This window comes from Vombatus ursinus, unplaced genomic scaffold (genome assembly GCF_900497805.2).
Source record: "Vombatus ursinus unplaced genomic scaffold, bare-nosed wombat genome assembly UNPS02005197.1, whole genome shotgun sequence".
Lineage (NCBI taxonomy): Eukaryota > Metazoa > Chordata > Mammalia > Diprotodontia > Vombatidae > Vombatus > Vombatus ursinus.
The window spans coordinates 167,580-175,033 of NW_020944975.1; the positions used below are offsets into that span (position 1 = coordinate 167,580).

General features: G+C 40.4%; 1 pseudogene; it reads left to right on the plus strand.

Moving 5' to 3' along the window:
* Positions 1–56: 56 nt before the first annotated feature.
* Positions 57–7,060, plus strand: LOC114029568 (annotated as a pseudogene).
* Positions 7,061–7,454: the final 394 nt, after the last annotated feature.

Consider the following 7,454-nt stretch of genomic DNA (forward strand, 5'->3'; position numbering starts at 1 on the left):
GAAGTTCCCGGATCCCGTTCAAAATGGCGATCCCACGTAACACGTTTCCGTACGAAATGGCGGAGGTATTGTTCTCAGCCAATGGGCGAAAGAGGGTTGACGTCAGGGGGAGGGGCGGCATAGCGAACGTGCGTCATGACGTTCTCTTCCTGGGCGGCCCCGACCTGCCTGTCAGCGCTCTTGTGCTTCGTGGCTTCGGTATTTACGTTCCCTGTGTGTCTTTGCTGTTTTACGAGATCCTTCGGTTGCAAAAACCAGAATGGAAACCTACAGAGAGAGCCATGAAGCCATGTTACGTAGTGAGCGGGGAGAGAAGGACCTTGGTAACGAGAGAAGCGAAAATTGTGCGGCCAGTGGGCATGGGGGACGCGTCTTTGCTCCCCTTCGCTACGAGAAACACGGCCCACGCTTTGCAATTGAAGGTTGATTGAGGCTTAAAACAGCGCTTTCGGGATCAGGGTTTTCCGCCCCTCCGTAGCCGCTTCTCCAGCCAGTGCGACCCACCCCTTCCCCTTGGCGAGCTATATAATCCCCTCTACCAAAAATAGGAGCATTGTTAATACAAAATAGAAAAAATAAGGATTTAACGAAACTACGAATCTTTTAAAAATTGCTTCCTTTTTTAAAAAGTATTTAATAAAGTCAACACTTTACTTTCTACTATTTTTCTCCGCTTCGGAACTTCCTACTTTTAAATGGAAAATTTTTAATTTACATTCTTTTAAAAATGTTTCAATGGTCCTTTTTGGGGTACGGGTGCATCACCAGCATCATTAACCCTTTCCTTGCCCTCCCACCCCCATTAAAAATAGAAGAGGAAACAACTTGTGACAATATTGTTTTAGTCATTTTATGCAATGTTCTCCAAGTTTAGGCTTGTATCATTCTGCATCCTTTCATACTTTACAAGTTTCTCTGAAATCATCATTCGTCATTTCTTTTGGCATAATGATAAGAACTGCTCAAAGAAGGTGTGGAAAAGGATGAGATATTAATAGTTTCTGGGAATTTGGGGGGGAGTGGGGATTAAGGAAGTAAACATCTGTAGATAAAATAAACCAGGGAGCAGGATATTTAGGAAGTCCCACACAAAGTCTCAAGTCTGTACCTGTTGCTCAGGGTTGCCCTTGAGCTGGTCAAGACAGTTTCTGTGGTTTCTAGAAGCTACAGGCATGAAGTATAAAACTGAATTTCGTCTGCCTTCTTACTGAACCAAGAATCCTGCATCTCTAAGCTTCCATGACACTTTTCTTTTGATGGAGTTAAATGCTGTCTTCTTAGAGACTGATGATATCCTGCTGGTAAAACCTGTGGAATTCTTGTTTTTCATTTAGCAGCTTCTGATTTTTCCCATCATTTTCATCAAATGAGTCTTGAAGTTTGGGAGTATTCTGACCCAGTTGAGTTAATGCAGAGCTGTACACCAAATCTCTCAAAGTTGCTCACTCCTTTTCTGCTCCACTGTTGCAAACGTGTTGGCTCAGCTTTCCCTCCAAGTTAGCAAAAGTTCACCCTTGGTGAAGCACTCTAATCTGTTCATGTTAATTCTTCTGGTAATCATTTTGCCTTGGAGCTACTACTTTTGTTGAATGTGAATATTTAACTTGGAGAGGATAAATCTGTGATCAGTCCAGCACTTTATGCCACACATTGCCTTTGTCACCCTCACATCCTCTCTTCTCCTTACAATGACATAGTTTATTAAATGCCAGTGTTTGCTTCGAGGGTGCATCCCCAAAATTTTATTACATTTAGGTAAATGGAAGACAATGTTGGTGATGAAAAGGTGATGAGATGCACAAATCTTCCACAATAAGTGACCGTGGCTGTTGCCGTTTCTGATTCCATTCCTCCCAAGGACTCCCTCCCATGTCTGGTAGTCCATGCCTACTCTTGCATTAAAATCATCCAGAATTATAAGTTTGTCCTGTTTTGGCGCATTGATGATGAGGGTCTCCAGGTCTTCATAAAATTTTTCTTTGACCTCATAGGGTTCATCATGGTGGGAGCATCCATACTGATGGTGGCATGGCATGTTCCTGCAAGTGGCAATCACATTGTCATGAACCTCACTCCTTTTGGGAGGCATACAAACTTGTTGACTAGATTTAGTTTTGATTGCAAAACCTAGGCTAACTTCATGGTATTCTCCTTCACTTTGGCCACGCCAGAAAAACATGTATCCAGCTCCAACTTCGGTAAACTGGCCTTCATTTGCCAGCCTTATTTCACTCAGTGCTGCTATTTGGATATGATACTTGCTAATTTCTCTCACAAGAGCTGTTTGTCTTTCAGGTCTACTGTTTTTCATGTTGTTCATAAGCATAGGCATATTCTGTGTACTTATGGTGAGTGGAATCATCTTTGCAGAAGTTTTTGTACATTTTTTGGTGTACCACAGGATGGGATCCCTGCCTGCTGTGGTAAGCAGGCCAGGGTTGGGTGAAGCAGACAATCTTTAGGGCACCTTTTCTATCCCATTCCTCATACCAGGAGGTGAGAAATGTGGTCCTTTTAAAAGTCTTCGAAGATAGCTAGGGAACTGCCAAATCCCACTGCTGCTTCCACTGAGAAGACAACCTTATGGCCTGGGCCACCTATGTGCAGGGTTGTGATTGTAGCTCCCACTATGTCTGCACCTGCTGTTTTATCATGTGTCTGTTGCTACGGGACTTTGAGATAGGTAAAAATGGCATGGGTTATGTGTTTTGATTGATGCATAAAAATTGCATTTAAATGAGGCAGAATTGCACGAAGTAGGCGGCCTCACTCTCTCTTCTAGAGTCATCAAATTTCAGTAGCAAGACAGAGTCAAAGTGATTGGTGATGGCTCTGGATACATGGATGACTTAAATGTCTTTGATGTCTAAACAAGCTCTAAGCATTCCACAAGTGCCTACTTCAGTCCCCTTCATGGCGATTGGAACAGATTGTTCTCATCTACCCATTCTGTGGGGGGGAAAGTCTTCACATGCTTAGGGTAGATACACCCCCTAAATCACCAAAAGCTTTGAAATCCCTTGGTTACCCTCAGCCTGGTTTAGCCATCTGCCAAAACAGTTTACCAAGGTGTGGCTGCTGTACCTGCTACAGCTTCTTGGAGTCACAGGTGAGAGGTGGATCAGGTAGACGCCAAAGGTGGAAAGCAGCCCTCAAAAGAGCTTAGCAGCTCTCACACCAGAGGTACTAGTCTTCCCTGAACATACCCTATACCATAACATATATATTCACTCCTCAGGGGGCTGGGGTACCCTCTAAACTAAGGAATTTAAATATTGTCATCTCCATTTTACAGATGAAGTCAACAAGAAGCAGGTGAAGAAACTTGCTCGGACACCAGTATGAGAACTGAAACTAGAAACAAGATCTTCTGATGTCTAGTTTAATGTGTTTTCCTCTATAACATGCTGCCTTTGAAGGACTAAAGGAAAAATACCTGCTGTCTCACCATTCTATTTGGTATCTCAATATTTGTGCTAATGTAAGAGGGGCATCCCATATTCCTATTTCAAGAATTACAGAAAGACTGCACTTCTGCATTGAATCAGTCACCCAGAGGTGTGAATTAGCTGAGAGCAAGGCCTGGACATCTCCTTAAGTCAATCACCTTACCCCACTTTAACTTCCAATATACCTTAACAGAGAGGGAACACTTCATCAAATCAATTCATCCTAGGCTTTAGCTTAAGTGCAAAAGAAAATTAAAAAAAAAAAAAAGCTTTGATCAATTTAGATGGAAGGAGGAATGAAATAATTCATATGTCATCAATAATTAAGCACCTACTATGTGCCAAGCATTGTGGTAAGTACTTTATAAATGTTATCTCATGGCTTCAAAGCCATTGGATAAGCTGGTGTTGTAAAGGAAGTATCTTCAGATTGGAAGCTTTGTTTCTCCCTGTGAGTCAATAAAATAGCAGACCATTGCAGAGCTCAGGAGATTGGAATGAGTGATGAGCTAGGAGACAGCAGTTCTGGCTAAGCCCCTGAGAAGGAATTAATTAGGCAAAAGAGTAGAACCTGAGCTTCAGACTCAGTCTCAGTTTATCCCCTTCACTCAGCTAGAGAGAAAGAAGTCTTGAATTTTGGAGGACCAGAGGACTGGGACTTGTCCATTGCTATCCTAGTAGTGTCACCAGGACAGCAATGACTGATAGCAGTATCTGAATTAGAAGATGAGGACAAACTGGATGCAATGAAGTAAAACAGACTTAAGGTTCTAAAAGGAACCCAGCAGAATAGCTATGCTATATAAGAGGACTGTCTTGACAGTTCCAGGAAAAAGGATTTCCAAGAGCAGTGAGTTACCCTCTTTACCACATATGCTTCCTAAGGTTGAGCCCACTCTATATATGCTGGCCTCTATGTATACTGATGGAAATGTGTCACAGATTTGGGGGAAGGTTGTTTTATATCAACACTCCAACCACAGTAAATAACTATTTCTAAAAGCTAATTAAGTCTGACTAATTGATATCAACTATTGAACATGAGGATCATGAGCATTAGAAAATGAAGTAGGGGTAGTGGACTCCTATAGTCTTGATGGGAAATGTAGTTAGTAGATTTCCCCCAAGGACCTGGCCTGCCCTTAAGATTAGGGGTTTTGGAGAGACTAATTGTGAGGGTCTGTATGTGCTACACTGATAACAATTCTAACACCTTGACTTCATAATTCTTCAACTTCTTTAATTAAAAGATCTTCTGTAGTATAAAGGGGTATTTGAAGTAAAAAAAAAAAACACCTAGCTCTAATCAAATTCTGGTTCTAATGCTTATTAGTTTGGTGACTCTCTGAACCTCAGTTTCCTCATCTGTAAAATGTGAATAATAATAATAAGTTGCCTTTGTGTTACAAATGTTTTTGTGAGGAGAGTGTTTCATAAATCTTAAAACTTTATATAAATGTGAATTACTATTGAATGGAGGCAGAATCAGACTTTCTTTTGGAACTCTGGGAAAGGTACTCCTTTTATATAAAATCTATTTTTAAAATTATTGTTGGCTTTCATTTTTTATACTAGACATATCCCAATATATGACCCCAACATAAGACTAAGCCTCCCTTGTCACAAATAAAAGCAGTAACATTATCAGCATCTTACAGTGTGTGCAACATTAGGTATTCATGCTCCCCTACTTTTCTAACAAGAGTTAGGAGATACGTTTTATCACCTATCCTCTGGTTGTTCAGTCATTTCAGACTCTTTATGACCCCCCTTTTGGAGTTTTCTTGGCAAAGATACTGGAGTGGTTTGCCATTTTCTTCCCCAGTTCATTTTACAGATGAGGAAAGTGAGGCAAACAGGGTTAAGTGACTTGCCCAGGATCACACAGCTAGGAAATGTCTGAGGCCAGATTTGAACTCAGGAAGATGAGTCTTCCTGTCTCTAGGCCCAGCGTCCTATCCACTGTACCACCTAGCTGCCCAAAAAGGTAATATCAGTAAAGTGGTTAACCCATTTTTTTTGTTCAGTTGTCACAAACTCTTTGTGATCTGATGGACCATACTGCCCATGGGGTTTTCTTGGCAAAGATACAGGAGAGGTTTGCTGTTTCCTTCTCCAGCGGTTAAGTTACTTGTCCAGGGTCACACAGCTATTAAGTGTCTGAGGCTGGATTTGAAATCAAGTCTTCCTGACTTTAGGCCTAGCACTCTATCCACTGAGCTACCTAGCTGTCTCTGGACCCAATGCATTGTCTTTATTCTGATTTCAGCAGCTTTTTAATGTTGTTTTCAACTGTTTTACTGTAGTAATTGTATATAATTCTTCTGTTTCTGCTTTCTGTGCTTTGCATCAGCTCATACCAGTCTTTCAATGTTTCTCTGAATTCCTCATATTCCTAATACCTCAAAGTACAATAGGATCCCGTTAAATTTTTATGCCACAATTTGTTGAGCCACTTTCCAATCTATTTTTCTTTTCAGTTTTTGGCTATCATAAAAAGTCTCAGTATGAATACTTTAGGATATGTGTAACTTTAATTTCTGTCTTTGGGGTACATGCTCAGTAGTGGATTGATGATTGAATGGGCTTGACCTATTTAGTTATTTTTCTTACCTAAGTCCAAATTGTTTTCCAGAATCATTGGACCAATTCAAGGCTCCACCAGCAGTGTATTAGTGTAAGGCTATCCAGTAGTCACTCCTACCTTAATTTAGTTACTCATTGGATCTGATCTAGTCCCTGTGTGTGCCTGGGTCACTTTACTGAGCACATAAACCCAGAACAGCCTAGTCTGCACTATGCCAGTCAAAGGAGGTACCAGATCCATTAAATAGGTTGTTTGGCTTGCATGAATTGTGTTCCTTGCCTGTTGTTCAATTTCTTTTCTTTTTCTTTTTTTTTTTTTTTTAGGCAATTGGGGTTAAGTGACTTGCCTAGGGTCACACAGCTAGTAAGTGTCAAGTGTTTGTTTGGTCTGAGGTTGGATTTGAACTCAGGTCCTCCTGACTTCAGGGCCGGTGCTCTATCCACTGTACCCTATTGCTTAAATTTTACTCTCAGACCAAGAATATCTTTGAGAGGGAAAATAATAATTCATTTGAATTTCTACACAGATGTTTATATCTAAACAGGAGTTAGTGTCCTCATAATGTTGGTAGGTTCCTTGAACTATTGTGGGGTCCCACAGTACACGTTGGGCTTGTTCTTTATCTTCTCCTTGGGGATTTTTGCCTTCAAAATAGCTACTGCCATATGGGCTATTTCCACAAAGATGAGGTGATTTGTGAGGTCCAGGCATTTAGAGAGAAATGTACAACAAGATGAGAACTAAAGAAGCCCCTCAACACCTTCAAAACTATACACCATGCACTGGATCAGAGATGGGGAAGCTGCATTAAATTGTTGTGGTTTGACTAGGCCTTTGGATCAATTAATCACAGACACCTGCCACAGCAAGGACCTTATTTCATTGGTTACTACACAGTCTTGCTGACAAGCTATTGATAAAGTCTTCAACAATAAGTTTCACATCACTAGAGCTGGGGATTGCTGATGTGATCTTCAGTATGATTCCATGCTGTGCTCTCCAGAGGAACTAAGAAGTGGTATAGTCTTTGCTTTCACCCTCCCAGCAGGAAAATCTGCCCTCTGGAGTTACTTTGCTAGTGTCTTTTGTTTTATTTTGTTTTGCTTACCACTAACTTTAGTATTCATTCCACATTTTTTAAACAAAGTTGTTCTGTGTTTGTTATCTTTTTAATGTTTTATTAGATATTGATGTTTATAGCTGAGCATTTTGGGAGTTTTGCTTTTATTGTAAAAAAAAAAATCCTTCAGTGAAAAGTAGTATATCCGTTAGATTCCAGTCAAAGATACTGTGCCATTTGAGCCATTAGAGACCATTTTAGCCTTTAAATAGATAAAATATTTTAAAGTTAATCATGATGTGACTTATGTTGAAGAAAATTTGATATGTAATAAAGAATATGATGATTTTTAAAAATG